This window comes from Orbicella faveolata, unplaced genomic scaffold (assembly GCF_042242905.1).
Source record: "Orbicella faveolata isolate gen_17 unplaced genomic scaffold, um_ofav_v1 contig_35, whole genome shotgun sequence".
In the NCBI taxonomy this organism is placed as follows: Eukaryota; Metazoa; Cnidaria; class Anthozoa; order Scleractinia; family Merulinidae; genus Orbicella; species Orbicella faveolata.
This window is the reverse complement of record NW_028301564.1, coordinates 31,276,853-31,295,966: the sequence shown is the minus strand read 5'-3', so window position 1 is coordinate 31,295,966 and position 19,114 is coordinate 31,276,853.

Here is a 19,114-nt window from a genome sequence, read left to right as displayed (position 1 = left end):
ACGAATTAGTTTAGAGTCCTCAGAACTGGAATATATCCCCTTAGTTCCGGCAAATCGAGCCGAAGTTGCTAAAAATCACGATGCACGTAAGGCGGGCTCGGCTACTTTTTCAGTATTAAAGTAAAGTGGGCTATATTTCGCCCCAGAAGCTTGAAGGTGAGCGTTCAAAAAAAGTTTTGCTGTCTCCGTTTCACTGCAAACCAAGGCCATCAAGAGTTAGTTTAGAGTCCCTGGGACTGGAAAATATCCCCCAAGTTCCGGAATATCGACCCGAAGTTGGTCAAAATCACGATGCGCGCACGCCGGTCTCGGCTACTCTTTAAGTCGTAAGTGATGTGGGACTATATTTCGGCCTAGAAGCTCGAAAGTGTGCGTTCAAAAACTTGTGCTGTGTGAATTTCACTACAAACCATGGCCATCAGCAGTTAGTTTAGAGTCCCCGGGACTGGAAAATATTCCCCAAGTTCCAGGAAAGCGAGCAGAAGTTGATCAAAATCACGATGCGCGTAACGCGGTGTCGGCTACTGTTTCAGTCTTTAAGTGAAGTGTGGCTATATTTAGGCCCACAAGCTCGAAAGTGAGCGTTCAAAAAGTCTTGCTGTATCCATTTCACTGCAAACCAAGGCAATCAGGAGTTAGTTTAGAGTCCCCGGTACCGGAAAATATCCCCCATTTCCCGGGAAATCGAGCCAAAGTTGGTCAAGATCACGATGCGCGTAAGGCGGTCCCGGTTACTCTTTCATTCTTAAAGTGAACTGGGGAAATATTTCCGCCCAGAAGCTGGAAAGTGAGCGTTCAAAAAGTTCTGCTGTGTCCATTTCACTCCTAAGCAAGGCCATCAGGAGTTACTTTAGAGTCCGCGGGACTGGAAAATATCCCCCAAGATCAGGGAAATCGAGCCGAAGTTGGTCAAAATTACGATATAAGTAAGGCGGTCTCGGCTACTCTTTCACTCTTAAAGTGAAGTGGAGCTATATTTCGGCCCAGAAGCTCAAAAGTGAGCGTTCAAAAAGTTTTGGTGTGTCCATTTTACTGCAGACCAAGGACGTCGGGGGTCAGTTTAGAGTCCCCGGGACTGGAAAATATCCCCCAAGTTCCAGGAAATTTAACCGAAGAGTGTCAAAATCACGACGCGCGTACGGCGCTCTCGGCTACTCTTTCAGTCTTAAAGTGAAGTGGGGCAATACTTCGGCCCAGAAGCTCGAAACTGAGTGTTTAAAAAGTTTTGCTGTCTCCATTTCACTGCAAAACAAGGCCATCACGACTTAGTTTAGCGTCCAAGGGACTGGAAATATCCCCCAAGTTACGGGAAATCCACCCGAAGTTAGTCAAAATCACGATGCGCTTAAGGGGGTCTCGGCTACTCTTTCAGTCTTAAGGTAAAGTGGGCTTAGATTTAACTCCAGAAGCTCGAAAGTAAGGCTTCAAAAATTTTTGTCTCTATTTCAGTCACATCTTAGACAATCAGGAGTGAGTTTAGAGACTTTGGGACTGGAAAATATCTCCCAAGTTTCGCCTGATCGTGCCGAAGATCCTCAAAATCACAATGCGCGTAAGGCGTTCCCGCCTACTCTTTCAGTCTTAAAAAGAAGTAGGGCTATATTTCGGCCAGCAAGTTCGAAAGTGCGCGTTCAAAAAGTGTTCCTGTGTGCATTTCACTGGAAACCAAGGCTATCAGGAGTTACTTTAGAGTCCCCGGAACTGGAAAATCTCCCCCTATTTGCGGGAAATCGAGCCGAAGTATCCCAAAATCACGATGGGCGTAAGGCGGTCTCGGCTACTCTTTCAGTCTTAAAGTTAAGTGGGGCTATATTTCGGCCGAGAAGCTCGAAAGTGAGCGTTCAAAAAAATGTGCTGTGTCCATTTCACTGGAAACCAAGGCCATCAGCAGTTAGTTTAGAGTCCCCGGGTCTGGAATATCTCCTCCAAGTTCCGGGAAATCGAACGGAAGTTGGTCAAAATCACGATGCGCCTAAGACGGTCTCGGCTACTCTTTCAGTCTTAAAGTAAAGTGGGGCTATATTTCGGCCCAGAAGCTCGAAAGTGACCCTTTAAAAAGTTACGCTTTCTGCATTTAACTGCAAACCAAGGCATCCAGGAGTTAGTTTAAAGTCCCCCGGACTGGAAAATATCCCCCAAGTTCCGGGAAATCGAGCTGAACTTGGTCAAAATCACAATGCTCGCAAGGCGGTTTCGGCTACTCTTTCAATCTTAAAGTGAAATACGGTTGTATTTCGGCCCTAAAGCTCGAAACTGAGCGTTCAAAAAGTTTTCCTGCGTCCATTTCACTGCAAACCAAGCCCATCAGGAGTTAGTTTAGAGTCCCCGGGACTTGAAAATATCGCCAAAATTCTAGAAAATCGAGCGGAAGTTCCTCAAAATCACGATGCGCGTAAGGCGGTCTCCCCTAGTCTTTCAGTCTTAAAGTGAAGTGGGGCTATATTTCATCCCAGCAGCTCGAAAATAAGCCTTCAAAAAGTGTTACTGTGTTGATTTCACTGCAAACCAAGGCAATCAGGAGTTAGTTTAGACTCCTCGGGACTGGAAAATATCGCCCGAGTTCGGGGAAATCGAGCCGAATTTTGTCAAAATCACGATGCGCGTAAGGCGGTCTCGGCTACTCTTTCATTCTTAAAGTGAACTGGGGCTATATTTCGGCCGAGAAGGTAGAAAGTGAAAGTTCAAAAAGTTTTGCGGTGTTGATTTCACTGCAAACCAAGGCCATCAGGAGTTAGTTTAGACTCCTCGGGACTGGAACATATCGCCCAAGTTCGGGGAAATCGAGCCGAATTTTTTCAAAATCACGATGCGCGTAAGGCGGTCTCGGCTAATCTTTCATTCTTAAAGTCAACTATATTTCGGCTCAGAAGCTTGAAAGTGAAAGTTCAAAAAGTTTTGCTGTGTTCATTTCACCCCAAACCAAGCCACATCAGCAGATTGTTTACAGTGTCCGGGACATCAAAATATCCCCCAAGTCCCAGGAAATCGAGCCGAAGTTTTTCAAAATCACGATGCGCGTAAAGCAGTCTCGGCTACTCTTTTAGTCTTAAAGTGACGTGGCTGTATATTTCGGCCCAGAAGCTCGAAAGTGAGCGTTCAAAGAGTTATGCTGTGCCCATTTCACTGCAAAGCAAGGCCCTCAGGAAGTACTTTACAGTGCCCGGAGCTGGAAAATATCCCCCAAGTTCCGCGAAATCGAGACGAAGTTGGTCAAAATAACGATTCGCGTAAGGCGGTCTCGGCTACTCTTTCAGTCTTAAAGTGAAGTAGGGCTATATTTCGCTCCAGAAGCTCGAAAGTGAGCGTTCAAAAAGTTTTCCTCTCTGAATTTCACTGAAAACCAAGGCCATCATGGGTTAGTTTAGAGTCCCCGGGACTGGAAAATATCTTTTAAGTTCTGGCAACTCAAGCCGAAGTTGGTCAAAATCACGATGCGCGTAAGGCGGCCTCGGCTACTCTTTCCGTCTTAAAGTGAAGTGGGGCTCTATTTCGGCCCAGAAACTCGAAAGTGAACGGTGAAAAAAATTTGCTGTGTCCATTTTACTGCAAACCAAGGCCATCAGGAGTTAGTTTAGAGTCCCCGGGACTGCAATATATTTCCCAAATTCAGGAAAATCGAGAAGACGTTGGTCAAAATCACGATGCGCGCAAGACGGTCTTGGCTAGTCTTTCAGTCTTAAAGTGAAGTGGGGCTATATTTCGCTCCAGAAGCTCGAAAGTGAGCGTTCAAAAAGTTTTCCTCTTTCAATTTCACTGAAAACCAAGGCCATCATGAGTTAGTTTACAGTCCCCGGGACTGAAAAATATCTTTTAAGTTCTGGCAACTCAAGCCGAAGATGGCCAAAATCACGCTGCGCCTAAGGCGGCCTCGGCTACTCTTTCAGTCTTAAAGTGAAGTGGGGCTCTATTTCGGTCCAGAAGCTCCAAAGTGAGCGCTCCAAAAAATTTGCTGTGTCCATTTCACTTCAAAGCAAGGCCATCACGAGTTAGTTTAGAGTCCCCGGGACTGCAATATATTTCCCAAGTTCCGGAAAATCGAGAAGACGATGGTCAAAATCACGATGCGCGCAAGACGGTCTTGGCTAGTCTTTCAGTCTTAAAGTGAAGTGGGGCTATATTTCGGCCCAGAAGCTCAAAAGTGAGCGTTCAAAAAGTTTTGCTCTATCCATTTCAATGCAAACGAAGGCCATCAGGGGTTACTTAAGAGTCTTCGGGACTGGAAAAGATCCCCCAAGTTCAGGGAAATTTAGCCGAAGTTGGTCAAAATCACGGTGCGCGTTAGGCGGTCTCGCTTACTGTTTCAGTCTTAAAGTGAAGTGAGGCTTTATTCCTGCCCAGGAGCTTAAAAGTGAGCGTTCAAAAAGTTTCCCTGTGTTTATTTCACTGCAAACCAAAGCCATCAGGAGCTAGTTTAGAGTCCCCGGGACTGGAAAATATCCCCCAACTTCCGGGAAATCGAGCCGAAGTTGGTCAAAATCACGATTTGCGTAAGGTAGTCTCGGCTACTCTTTCAGTCTTAAAGTGAAGTGGTGCTATATTTCGGGCCAGAAGCCCGAAAGTGAGCGTTCAAAAAGTTTTGCTGTGTTCATTTCACTGCAAACCAAGGCCATCAGGAGTTAGTTTAGCGTCCCCGGGACAAGAAAATATGCCCCAAGGTCCGGGAAATTGAGCCGAGGTTGGTCAAAATCACGATGCCCCTAAAGTGGTCTCGACTACTCTTTCTGTCTTAAAGTGAAGTGGGGCTATATTTCGGGCCATAAGCCCGAACCTGAGCGTTCAAAAAGTTTTGCTGTGTTCATTTCACTGCAAACCAAGGCCATCAGGAGTTAGTTTGGCGTCCCCGGGACAAGAAAATATGCCCCAAGGTCCGGGAAATTGAGCCGAGGTTGGTCAAAATCACGATGCCCCTAAGGTGGTCTCGACTACTCTTTCTGTCTTAAAGTGAAGTGGGGCTATATTTCGGGCCAGAAGCCCGAAAGTGAGCGTTCAAAAAGTTTTGCTGTGTCCATTTCACTGCAAACCAAGGCCATCAGAGGTTAGTTTAGAGTCCCCGGGACTGAAAAATATTGCCCAAGTTCCGGGGAATCGAACCGAAATTGATCAAAATCACGATGCGCGAAAAGCGGTATCGGCTACTGTTTCAGTCTTAAAGTGAAGTGGGGCTATATTTCGGCGCACAAGCCCGAAAGTGAGCGTTCAAAAAGTTTTGCTGTGTTCTTTGACTGAAAAACAAGGCCATCACGAGTTAGTGTAGCGTCCCTGGGACTGGAAAATATTTCCCAAGTTCCGGTAAATCGAGCTGAAGTTGGCAAAATCACGATGCTCCCAAAGCGGTCTCGGCTACCCTCTCAGTCTTAAAGTGAAGTGGGGCTATATTTCTGTCCAGAAGCTCGAAAGTGAGCGTTAAAAAGGTTTTGCTGTGTGCATTTCACTACAAACCAAAGCTATCAAAAGTTTGTTTACGGTCCCCGCGACTGGAAAATATTCTCCAAGTTCCGGGAAAGCGAGCCGAAGTTGATCAAAATCACGATGCGCGAAATGCGGTCTCGGCTACTGTTTCACTCTTAAAGTAAAGTGTGGCTATATTTCGGCCCACAAGCTCGAAAGTGAGCGTTCAAAAAGTTTTGCTGTGTCCATTTCACTGCAAAGCAAGGCCATCAGGACTTAGGTTAGCGTCCAACGGACTGGAAAATGTTCCCCAAGTTCCGGGAGATCCACCCGAAGTTTGTCAAAATCACAATGCGCGTAAGGTGGTCTCGGTTACTCTTTAGGTCTTAAAGTAAAGTGGGGCGTTATTTCGGCCAGAAAGCTCGAAGGTGAGCTTTCAAAAAGTTTTGCTCTGTCCATTTCACTGCAAACCAAGGCCATCAGGAGTTAGTTTAGAGTTCCTGGGACTGGAAAATATCCCCCAATTTCCGGAATATCGACCCGAAGTTTGTCAAACTCACGATGCGAGCAAGGCGGTCTCGGCTACTTTTTCAGTGTTAAGTGAAGGGTGGCTATATTTCGGCCCAGAATCTCGAAAGTGTGCGTTCAAAACATTGTGCTGTGTCCATTTCAATGTAAACCAAGGCCATCAGGAATTAGTTTAGAGTCCCCGGGACTGGAAAGTATCCCCCAAGTCCCGGGAATTGGAGCCGAAGCTGATCAAATTCATGATGCGCCTAACGTGGTCTCGGCTACTGTTTCAGTTTTAAAGTCAAGTGTGCCTATATTTCGGCCCACAAGCTACAAAGTGACCCTTCAAAAAGTTTTGCTGTGTCCATTTCACTTCAAAACAAGGCCATCACGACTTAGTTTAGCATCCAAGGGACTGGAAAATATCCCCCAAGTTCCGGGAAATCCATTCGAAGTTCGTCAAAATTACGATATACGTGAGGCGGTTTCGGCTACTCTTTCAGTCTTAAAGTAAACTCGGGCTATATTTCTGTCCAGAAGCTCGAAAGTGAGCGTTCAAAAAGTTTTGCTGTGTGCATTTCACTGCAAACCAAAGCTATCAAAAGTTAGTTTAGGGTCCCCGAGACTGGAAAATATTCCCCAAGTTCCGGGAAAGCGAGCCGAAGTTGATGACAATCACGATGCGCGAAATGCGGTCTCGGCTACTGTTTCAGTCTTAAAGTAAAGTGGGGCTATATTTCGGCCCACAAGCTCGAAAGTGAGCGTTCAAAAAGTTTTGCTCTGTCCATTTCAATGCAAAGCAAGGCGATCAGGAGTTCGTTTAGAGTCCCCGGGACTGGAAAATATCCCCCAAGGTCCGAGAAATCGATCCGAAAATGGTCAAAATCACCATGCGCGTAAGGCGATCTCGGCTACTCTTTCAGTCTTAAAGTGAAGTGGGGCTATATTTCGGCCCACAAACTCCAAACTGGGCGTTCAAAAAGTTATGCTGTGCGCATTTCAGTGCAAACCAAGGCCATCCGGAGTTAGTTTAGAGTCCTTCGGACTGGAAAATATCCCAAAAGTTGCGTGAAATCGAGCTGAACTTAGTCTAACTCACGATGCGCGTGAGGCGGTTTCGGCCACTATTTCAGTCTGAAAGTGAGGTGGGATTCTATTTCGCCCCAGAAGCTACAAAGAGAGTGTTCAAAAAGCTTTCCTTTGTCCATTTCACTGAAAACCAAGGCCATCAGGAGTTAGTTTAGAGCCCGCGGAAATGGAATATATTCCCCAAGTTCCGGGAAAACGACTCGAAGTTTCTCAAAATCACGATTTGCGCAAGACGGTCTCGGCTACTCTTTCAGTCTTAAAGTAAAGTGGGGTTATATTTCGGTCCAGAAGCTCGAGATTGAGCGTTCAAAAAGTTTCGCTGTGTCCATTTCACTGAAAACTAAGACAATCAGGAGTTAGTTTAGAGTCCCCGGGACTGGAAAATATCCCCCAAGTTCCGGGAAATCAACCTGAAGTTTGTCAAAATCACGATGCGCGTAAGGCGGTCTCGGCTACTCTTTCAGTGTTAAAGTAATGGGGGGCTATATTTTGGCCCAGAAGCTCGAAATTCAGCGTTCAGAAAGTTTTGCTGGGTCCATTTTACTGCAAACCAAGGCCATCAGGAATTAGTTTAGAGTCCTCAGAACTGGAATATATCCCCTTAGTTCCGGCAAATCGAGCCGAAGTTGCACAAAATCACGATGCACGTAAGGCGGTCTCGTCTACTCTTTCAGTCCTCAAGTGAAGAGGGGTTCTATTTCGGTCCAGAAGCTCGAAAGTATGCGTTCAAAAACTTTTTCTGTTTCCGTTTCACTGCAAACCAAGACCAGCACGAGTTAGTTTAGAGTCCCCGGGACTGGAAAATATTTCGCAAGTTCCGGGAAATCGAGCCGAAGTTGCTCAAAATCACGATGCGCGAAACGTGGTCTCGGCTACTGTTTCAGTCTTAAAGTGAAGTATGGCTATATTTCGGCCCAGAAGCTTGAAGGTGAGCGTTCAAAAAGTTTTCCTGTCTCCGTTTCACTGCAAACCAAGGCCATCAAGAGTTAGGTTAGAGTCCCTGGGACTGGAAAATATCCCCCAAGTTCCGGAATATCGACCCGAAGTTGGTCAAAATCACGATGCGCGCACGCCGGTCTCGGCTACTCTTTAAGTCGTAAGTGATGTGGGACTATATTTCGGCCTAGAAGCTCGAAAGTGTGCGTTCAAAAACTTGTGCTGTGTGAATTTCACTGCAAACCATGGCCATTAGGAGTTACTTTAGAGTCCCCGGAACTGAAAAATATTCCCCAAGTTCCAGGAAAGCGAGCAGAAGTTGATCAAAATCACGATGCGCGTAACGCGGTCTCGGCTACTGTTTCAGTCTTTAAGTGAAGTGTGGTTATATTTAGGCCCACAACCTCGAAAGTGAGCGTTCAAAAAGTTTTGCTGTGTCCATTTCACTGCAAACCAAGGCCATCAGGAGTTAGTATAGAGTCCCCGGGACTGGAAAATATTCTCCAAGTTCCAGGAAATGGCGCCGAAGTTGATGAAAATTACGATGCGCGTAACGGGCTCTCGGCTATTCTTTCAGTCTTAAATTTAAGTAGGGCTATATTTCGGCCCTGAAGCTCGAAGGTGAGCGTTGTGCTGTGTTCATTTCACTCCAAAGCAAGGCCATCAGTAGTTACTTTAGAGTCCGCGGGATTGGAAAATATCCCCCAAGTTCCGGGAAATCGAGCCGAAGTTGGTCAAAATTACGATGGGCGTAAGGCGGTCTCGGCTACTCTTTCACTCTTAAAGTGAAGTGGAGCTATATTTCGGCCCAGAAGCTCAAAAGTGAGCGTGCAAAAAGGTTTTGCTGTGTCCATTTTACTGCAGACCAAGGAGGTCGGGGGTCAGTTTAGAGTCCCCGGGACTGGAAAATATCCCCCAAGTTCCGGGAAATTTAACCGAAGTTTGTCAAAATCACGACGTGCGTACGGCGGTCTCGACTACTCTTTCTGTCTTAAAGTGAAGTGGGGCTATATTTCGGGTCAGAAGCCCGAAAGTGAGCGTTCAAAAAGTTTTGCTGTGTCCATTTCACTGCAAACCAAGGCCATCAGAGGTTAGTTTAGAGTCCCCGGGACTGAAAAATATTGCCCAAGTTCCGGGGAATCGAACCGAAATTGATCAAAATCACGATGCGCGAAATGCGGTATCGGTTACTTTTTCGGTCTTAAAGTGAAGTGGGGCTATATTTCGGCCCAGAAGCCCGAAAGTGAGCGTTCAAAAAGTTTTGCTGTGTTCTTTGACTGAAAAACAAGGCCATCACGAGTTAGTGTAGCGTCCCTGGGACTGGAAAATATTCCCCAAGTTCCGGTAAATCGAGCTGAAGTTGGTCAAAATCACGATCCTCCCAAAGCGGTCTCGGCTACCCTTTAAGTCTTAAAGTGAAGTATTGCTATATTTCTGTCCAGAAGCTCGAAAGTGAGCGTTCAAAAAGTTTTGCTGTGTGCTTTTCACTGCAAAACAAGGCCATCGGCACCTAGTTTAGCGTCCAAGGGGCTGGAAAATATTCCCCAAGTTCGGGGAATCCACCTGAAGTTTGGCAAAATCACGATGCGCGTAAGGCGGTCTCAGCTACTTTTTCAGTGTTTAAGTAAAGTGGGCTATATTTCGGCCCAGAAGCTTGAAGGTGAGCGTTCAAAAAGTTTTGCTGTCTCCATTTCACTGCAAACGAAGGCCATCAAGAGTTAGTTTAGAGTCCCTGGGACTGGAAAATATCCCCCAAGTTCCGGAATATCGACCCGAAGTTGGTCAAAATCACGATGCGCGCACGCCGGTCTCGGATACTCTTTAAGTCGTAAGTGATGTGGGACTATATTTCGGCCTAGAAGCTCGAAAGTGTGCGTTCAAAAACTTGTGCTGTGTGAATTTCACTGCAAACCATGGCCATCAGCAGTTAGTTTAGAGTCCCCGGGACTGCAAAATATTCCCCAAGTTCCAGGAAAGCGAGCAGAAGTTGATCAAAATCACGATGCGCGTAACGCGGTCTCGGCTACTGTTTCAGTCTTAAAGTGAAGTGCGGTTATATTTAGGCCCACAAGCTCGAAAGTGAGCGTTCAAAAAGTTTTGCTGTGTCCATTTCACTGCAAACCAAGGCCATCAGGAGTTAGTATAAAGTCCCCGCGACTGGAAAATATTCTCCAAGTTCCAGGAAATGGCGCCGAAGTTGATGAAAATTACGATGCGCGTAACGGGCTCTCGGCTATTCTTTCAGTCTTAAATTTAAGTAGGGCTATATTTCGGCCCTGAAGCTCGAAGGTGAGCGTTCAGAATGTTTTGCTGTGTTCATTAAACTGCAAAGCAAGGTCATCAGGAGTTAGTTTAGCGTCCCCGGGACTTTAAATTATTCGCCAACTTCCGGCAAATCGAGCAAAAGTGGCCCAAAATCACGATGCGCGTAAGGCGGTCTCGGCTACTCTTTCAGTCTTAAAATTAAGGGGGGCTATATTTCGACCTAGAAGCTCGAGACCGTGCGTGCGCTAATTTTACCTGTGTCCATTTCACTGACATCTTAGGCCATCAGGAGTTAGTTTAGAGTCCTTGGGACTGGAAAATATTTCCCAAATTCTGGCAGATCGAGCCAAAGTTGCTCAAAATCACGATGCGCGTAAGGCGGTCTCGGCTACTCTTTCAGTCTTAAAATGAAGTGGGGCTATATTTCGGCCGACAAGCTCAACACCGAGCGTGCGCTCCTTTTGCCTGTGTACATATCACTGAAAACTAAGTTCATCAGGAGTTAGCATAGAGTCATCGGGACTGGAAAATATTCCACGAATTCCGGCAAATCGAGCCAAAGATGCTCAAAATCACGATGCACGTAAGGCGGTCTCGGCTACTCGTTTACTCCGATAATGAAGTGGGGCTATATCTCGGTTCTACAAGCTCGACACCGAGCGTGCTCTCCTTTTACCTGTGTCCATTTCACTAAGAACTAAGTCCATCAGGAGATAGTTTAGAATCCTCGAGACTGGAAGCTATCCTCCAAGTTTCGGCAAATTGAGCCATACTTTCTTAAAATTACGATAAGCGTACGACAGTTTCGTTTACCCTTTCAGTCTTAAAATGAACTGGGGCTACATTTCGGCCTAGGCAATCAGGAGTTAGTTTAGAGTCCCCGGTACCGGGAAATATCCCCCATTTCCCGGGAAATCGAGCCAAAGTTGGTCAAAATCACGATGCGCGTAAGGCGGTCCCGGTTACTCTTTCATTCTTAAAGTGAACTGGGGCAATATTTCCGCCCAGAAGCTCGAAAGTGAGCGTTCAAAAAGTTGTGCTGTGTCCATTTCACTCCAGAGAAAGGCCATCAGCAGCTACTTTAGAGTCCTCGGGACTGGAAAATATCCCCCAAGTTCCGGGAAATGGGGCCGAAGTTGGTCAAAATTACGATGGGCGTAAGGCGGTCTCGGCTACTCTTTCACTCTTAAAGAGAAGTGGAGCTATATTTCCCCCCAGAAGCTCAAAAGTGAGCGTTCAAAAAGTTTTCCTGTGTCCATTTTACTGCAGACCAAGGACGTCGGGGGTCAGTTTAGAGTCCCCGGGACTGGAAAATATCCCCCAAGTTCCGGGAAATTTAACCGAAGTTGGTTAAAATCACGACACGCGTACGGCGGTCTCGGCTACTCTTTCATTCTTAAAGTGAAGTGGGGCAATATTTCGAACCAGAAGCTCGAAACTGAGCGATTAAAAAGTTTTGCTGTCTCCATTTCACTGCAAAACAAGGCCATCACGACTTAGTTTAGCGTCCAAAGGACTGGAAATATCCCCCAAGTTACGGGAAATCAACCCAAAGTTAGTCAAAATCGCGATGCGCTTAAGGGGGTCTCGGCTACTCTTTCAGTCTTACAAAGAAGTAGGGCTATATTTCGGCCACCAAGCTCGAAAGTGAGCGTTCAAAAAGTTTTGCTGTGTCCATTTAACTGCAAACTAAGGCCATCGGAAGTAAGTTTAGCTTTCCCGGGAATTGAAAATATTCGCCAACTTCCGGGAAATCGAGCCGAAGTTTGTCAAAATTACGATGCGCGTAAGGCGGTCTCGGCTACTCTTTCAGTCTTAAAGTGAAGTAGGGCTATATTTCGGCCGAGAAGCTCGAAAGTGAGCCTTCAAAAAAATGTGCTGTGTCCATTTCACTGCAAACCAAAGCCATCAGCAGCTGGTTTAGAGTCCCCGGGACTGGAATATATCCCCGAAGTTCCGGGAAATCGAAAGGAAGTTGGTCAAAATCACGATGCGCGAAAGACGGTCTCAGCTACTCTTTCAGTCTTAAAGTTAATTGGGGCTATATTTCGGCCCAGAAGCTCGAAGGTGACCCTTTAAAAAGTTACGCTTTGTGCATTTAACTGCAAACCAAGGCATCCAGGAGTTAGTTTAAAGTCCCCCGGACTGGAAAATATCCCACAAGTTCCGGGAAATCGAGCTGAACTTGGTCAAAATCACGATGCTCGTAAGGCGGTCTCGGCTACTATTTCAGTCTTAAAGTGAAATACGGTTGTATTTCGGCCCAGAAGCTCGAAACTGACCGTTCAAAAAGTTTTCCTGCGTCCATTTCACTGCAAACCAAGGCAATCAGGAGTTAGCTTAGAGTCTCCGGGACTTGAAAATACCGCCAAAATTCTACAAAATCGAGCGGAAGTTGCTCAAAATCACGATGCGCGTAAGGCGGTCTCGCCTACTCTTTCAGTCTTAAAGTGAAGTGGGGCTATATTTCATCCCACAAGCTCGAAAATAAGCCTTCAAAAAGTGTTACTGTGTTGATTTCACTGCAAACCAAGGCAATCAGGACTTCGTTTAGACTCCTCGGGACTGGAAAATATCGCCCAAGTTCGGGGAAATTGAGCCGAATTTTGTCAAAATCACGGTGCGCGTAAGGCGGTCTCGGCTACTCTTTCATTCTTAAAGTCAACTGGGGCTATATTTCGGCCCAGAAGCTTGCAAGTGAAAGTTCAAAAAGTTTTGCTGTGTCCATTTCACCGCAAACCAAGCCACATCAGCAGATTGTTTACAGTGTCCGGGACATCAAAATATCCCCCAAGTCCCGGGAAATCGAGCCGAAGTTTGTCAAAATCACGATGCGCGTAAAGCAGTCTCGGGTACTCTTTCAGTCTTAAAGTGACGTGGCTGTATATTTCGGCGCAGAAGCTCGAAAGTGCGCGTTCAAAAACTTTTGCTCTCTCAATTTCACTGAAAAGCAAGGCCATCTTGAGTTAGTTTACAGTCCCTAGGACTGGAAAATATCCCTTAAGTTCTGGCAACTCAAGCCGAAGTTGGTCAAAATCACGATGCACCAAGTGGGGCTATATTTCAGGCCAGAAGCCCGAAAGTGAGCGTTCAAAAAGTTTTGCTGTGTTCATTTCACTGCAAACCGAGGTCATCAGGGGTTAGTTTAGAGTCCCCGGGACTGAAAAATATTGCCCAAACTCCGGGGAATCGAACCGAAGTTGATCAAAATCACGATGCGCGAAATGCGGTATCGGCTACTGTTCCAGTCTTAAAGTGAAGTGGGGCTATATTTCTAGCCAGAAGCCCGAAAGTGAGCGTTAAAAAAGTTTTCCTCTCTGAATTTCACTGAAAACCAAGGCCATCACGACTTAATTTAGCATCCCTGGAACTGGAAAATATTCCCCAAGTTCCGGTAAATCGAGCTGAAGTTGGTCAAAATCACGATGCTCCCAAAGCGGTCTCGGCTACCCTTTCAGTCTTAAAGTGAAGTGGGGCTATATTTCTTTCCAGAAGCTCGAAAGTGAGCGCTCAGAAAGTTTTCCTGTGTGCATTTCACTGCAAACCAAAGCTATCAAAACTTAGTTTAGGGTCCCCGGGACTGGAAAATATTTCCCAAGTTCCGGGAAAGCGAGCCGAAGTTGATCAAAATCACGATGCGCGAAATGCGGTCTCGGCTACTGTTTCAGTCTTAAAGTAAAGTGTGGCTATATTTCGGCCCACAAGCTCGAAAGTGAGCGTTCAAAAAGTTTTGCTCTGTCCATTTCAATGCAAAGCAAGGCGATCACGAGTTCGTTTAGAGTCCCCGGGACTGGAAAATATTTCCCAAGGTCCGAGAAATCGATGCGAAAATGGTCAAAAGCACGATGCGCGTAAGGCGATCTCGGCTACTCTTTCAGTCTTAAAGTAAAGTGGTGCTATATTTCGGCCCACAAGCTCCAAAGTGGGCGTTCAAAAAGTTATGCTGTGCGCATTTCAGTGCAAACCAAGGCAATCCGGAGTTACTTTAGAGTCCTCCGGACTGGAAAATATCCCAAAAGTTGCGTGAAATCGAGCTGAACTTGGTCTAACTCACCATGCGCGTGAGGTGGTCTCGCCTACTATTTCAGTCTGAAAGTGAAGTGGGATTCTATTTCGGCCCAGAAGCTACAAAGAGAGTGTTCAAAAAGCTTTCCTTTGTCCATTTCACTGAAAACCAAGGCCATCAGGAGTTAGTTTCGAGCCCGCGGAAATGGAATATATCCCCCAAGTTCCGGGAAAACGACCCGAAGTTGCTCAAATTCACGATTTGCGCAAGACGGTCTCGGCTACTCTTTCAGTTTTAAAGTAAAGTGGGGCTATATTTCGGTCCACAAGCTCGAGAGTGAGCGTTCAAAAAGTTTCGCTGTGTCCATTTCACTGAAAACCAAGACAATCAGGAGTTAGTTTAGAGTCCCCGGGACTGGAAAATATCACCCAAGTTCCGGCAAATCGAGCCGAAGTTCGTCAAAATCACGGTGCGCTTGAGGCGGTCTCGGCTACTCCTTCAGTCTTAAAGTGAAGTGGGGCTCTATTTCGGCCCACAAGCTCAAAGCTCAAAAAAAATTACTGTGTCTATTTCACTGCAAACCAAGGCTATCAGGAGTTAGTTTAGAGTCCCCGGGAGTGGAATGTATTTTCCAACTTCCGGAAAATCGAGAAGACGTTGGTCAAAATCACGATGCGCGTAAGACGGTCTCGGCTACTCTTCCAGTCTTAAAGTGAAGTGGGGCTATATTTCGGCCCAGAAGCTCAAAAGTGAGCGTTCAAAACGTTTTGCTGTATCCATTTCAATGCAAACCAAGGCCATCAGGGGTTACTTAAGAGTCCTCGGGACTGGAAACTATCCCCAGAGTTCCGGTAAATCGAGCCGAAGTTGGTCAAAATCAGGATGTGCGTTAGGTGGTCTCGGCTACTCTTTCAGTCTTAAAGTGAAGTGGGGCAATATTTCGGCCCAGAAGCTCGAAAGTGAGTGTTTAAAAAGTTTTGCTCTGTCACTTTCACTGCAAACCAAGGCCATCAGAAGTTAGTTTAGAGTCCCCGGGACTGAAGAATATCCCCCAAGTCCCGGGAAATCGAGCCGAAGTTAATCAACTTCATGATGCGCGTAACGTGGTCTCGGCTACTGTGTCAGTCCTAAAGTGAAGTGTGGTTATATTTCGGCCCAAAAGCTAGAAAGTGAGCGTTCAAAAAGTTTTGTTGTGTCCATTTTACTTCAAAACAAGGCCATCAGGACTTAGTTTAGCGTCCAAGGTACTGCAAAATATCCCCCAAGTTCCGGGAAATCCATTCGAAGTTCGTCAAAATTAGGATGCGCGTAAGGCAGTCTCATCTACTCTTTCAGTCTTAAAGTAAAGTGGGGCTATATATCTGCCCAGAAGCTCCAAAGTTGTGCTCTATCCATTTCACTGAAAACCAAGGCCATCAGGAGTTACTTTAGAGTCCCTTTGACTGGAATATATCCCCCAAGTTTCGGGAAATAAAGGCGAAATTGGTCAAAATCACGATTCGCTCAAGACGGTCTCGCCTACTCTTTCAGTCTTAAAGTAAAATGGGGCTCTATTTCGGCCCAGAAGCTCGAGAGTGAGCCTTCAAAAACTTTCGCTGTCTCCATTTCACTGCAAACCAAGACAAGCAGGAGTTAGTTGAGAGTCCGCGGGACTGGAAAATATCCCCCAAGTTCCGGGAAATCAACCCGAAGTTTGTCAAAATCACGATGCGCGTAAGGCGGTCTCGGCTACTCTTTCAGTGTTAAAGTAATGGGGGGCTATATTTTGGCCCAGAAGCTCGAAATTCAGCGTTCAAAAAGTTTTGCTGGGTCCATTTTACTGAAAACGAAGGCCATCACGAATTAGTTTAGAGTCCTCAGAACTGGAATATATCCCCTTAGTTCCGGCAAATCGAGCCGAAGTTGCTCAAAATCACGATGCACGTAAGGCGGTCTCGGCTACTCTTTCAGTCTTTAAGTGAAGTGGGATTCTATTTCGGTCCAGAAGCTCGAAAGTATGCGTTCAAAAACTTTTTCTGTTTCCGTTTCACTGCAAACCAAGACCAACACGGGCTAGTTTAGAGTCCCCGGGACTGGAAAATATTTTCCAAGTTCCGGGAAATCAAGTCGAAGTTGATCAAAATCACGATGCGCGAAACGTGGTCTCGGCTACTGTTTCAGTCTTAAAGTGAAGTATGGCTATATTTCGGCCCACAAGCTCGAAAGTGAGCGTTGAAAAAGCTTTGCTGTGTCCATTTCACTGCAAAACAAGGCCATCGGCACCTAGTTTAGCGTCCAAGGGACTGGAAAATATCCCCCAAGTTCCGGGAAATCCACCCGAAGTTTGTCAAAATCACGATGCGCGTAAGGCGGTCTCGGCTACTTTTTCAGTATCACAGTAAAGTGGGCTATATTTCGGCCCAGAAGCTTGAAGGTGAGCGTTCAAAAAGTTTTGCTGTCTCCATTTCACTGCAAACCTAGGCCATCAAGAGTTAGTTTAGAGTCCCTGGGACTGGAAAATATCCCCCAAGTTCCGGAATATCGACCCGAAGTTGGTCAAAATCACGATGCGCGCACGCCGGTCTCGGCTACTCTTTAAGTCTTAAGTGATGTGGGACTATATTTAGGCCTAGAAGCTCGAAAGTGTGCGTTCAAAAACTTGTGCTGTGTGAATTTCACTGCAAACCATGGCCATCAGGAGTTAGTTTAGAGTCCCCGGGACTGGAAAATATTCCCCAAGGTCTGGGAAAGCGAGCAGAAGTTGATCAAAATCACGATGCGCCTAACGCGGTCTCGGCTACTGTTTCAGTCTTAAAGTGAAGTGTGGCTATATTTAGGCCCACAAGCTCGAAAGTGAGCGTTCAAAAAGTTTTGCTGTGTCCATTTCACTGCAAACCAAGGCCATCAGGAATTAGTTTAAAGCCTCTGGGACTGGAAAATATTCTCCAAGTTCCAAGAAATGGCGCTGGACTTGATGAAAATTACGATGCGCGTAACGGGCTCTCGGCTATTCTTTCAGTCTTAAATATAAGTAAGGCTATATTTCGGCCCTGAAGCTCCAATGTGACCGTTCAAAATGTTTTGCTGTGTTCATTAAACTGCAAAGCAAGGTCATCAGGAGTTAGTTTAGCGTCCCCGGGACTTTAAATTATTCGCCAACTTCCGGCAAATCGAGCAAAAGTGGCCCAAAATCACGATGCGCGTAAGGCGGTCTCGGCTACTCTTTCAGTCTTAAAATTAAGAGGGGCTACATTTCGACCTAGAAGTTCGAGACCGGGCGTGGGCTAATTTTACCTGTGTCCATTTCACTGACATCTTAGGCCATCAGGAGTTAGTTTAGAGTCCTTGGGACTGGAAAATATTTCCCAAATTCTGGCAGATCGAGCCAAAGTTGCTCAAAATCACGATGCGCGTAAGACAGTCTCGGCTACTCTTTCAGTCTTAAAATGAAGTGGGGCTATATTTCGGCCGACAAGCTCAACACCGAGGGTGCGCTCCTTTTGCCTGTGTACATATCACTGAAAACTAAGTTTATCAGGAGTTAGCATAGAGTCATCGGGACTGGAAAATATTCCCCGAATTCCGGCAAATCGAGCCAAAGATGCTCAAAATCACGATGCGCGTAAGGCGGTCTCGGCTACTCGTTTACTCCGAAAATGAAGTGGGGCCATATTTCGGTTCTACAAGCTCGACACCGAGCGTGCTCTCCTTTTACCTGTGTCCATTTCACTAAGAACTAAGTCCATCAGGAGATAGTTTAGAATCCTCGAGACTGGAAGCTATCCTCCAAGTTTCAGCATATTGAGCCATACTTTCTTAAAATTACGATAAGCGTACGGCAGTTTCGTTTACTCTTTCAGTCTTAAAATGAAGTGGGGCTACATTTCGGCCTAGAAGCTCGACACCGAGCGTGCGCTCCTGTTACCTGTGACCATTTTACTGAAAACTAAGGCCATCAAGAGTTAGGGTAGAGTCCCCGGGACTGGAAAATATCCCCCAAGTTTTGGCAGATCGAGCCATAGTGGCTAAAAATTTCGATACGCTTAAGGCGGTTTCGTGTACACTTTCAGTCTTAAAATAAAGTGGGGCTATATTTCGGCCTACAACCTGGAAACCTAGCGTGCGCCCGTTTAACCTGTGTCCATTTCACTAAAAACCAAGGCATTCAGGAGTTAGCGTAGAGATTTCGGGACTGGAAAATATCCCCCAAGTCCCAGGAAATCAAGCCGAAGTTCGACAAAATTACCATGCGCGTAAGGCGGTCCCGGCTACTCTTTCAGTCTTAAAGTGAAGTAGGGCTATATTTCGGCCGAGAAGCTCGAAAGTGAGCGTTCAAAAAAATGTTCTGTGTCCATTTCACTGCAAACCAAGGCCATCAGCAGTTAGTTTAGAGTCCCCGGGGCTGGAATATATCCCCGAAGTTACGGGAAATCGAAAGGAAGTTGGTCAAAATCTCTGTTTCACTCATATCTTAGACAATCAGGAGTGAGTTTAGAGACTTTGGGACTGGAAAATATCTCCCAAGTTTCGCCAGATGGAGCCGAAGATACTCAAAATCACAATGCGCGTAAGGCGCTCCCGCCTACTCTTTCAGTCTTAAAAAGAAGTAGGGCTATATTTCGGCCAGCAAGCTCGAAAGTGCGCGTTCAAAAAGTGTTCCTGTGTCCATTTCACTGTAAACCAAGGCTATCAGGAGTTACTTTAGAGTCCCCGGAACTGGAAAATATCCCCCTATTTGCGGGAAATCGAGCCGAAGTATCCCAAAATCACGATGCGCGTAAGGCGGTCTCGGCTACTCTTTCAGTCTTAAAGTTAAGTGGGGCTCTATTTCGACCCATAAGCTCGAAAGTAAGCGTTCAAAAAGTTTTCCTGTGTCCATTTAACTGCAAACTAAGGCCATCGGAAGTTAGTTTAGCTTCTCCGGGAATTGAAAATATTCGC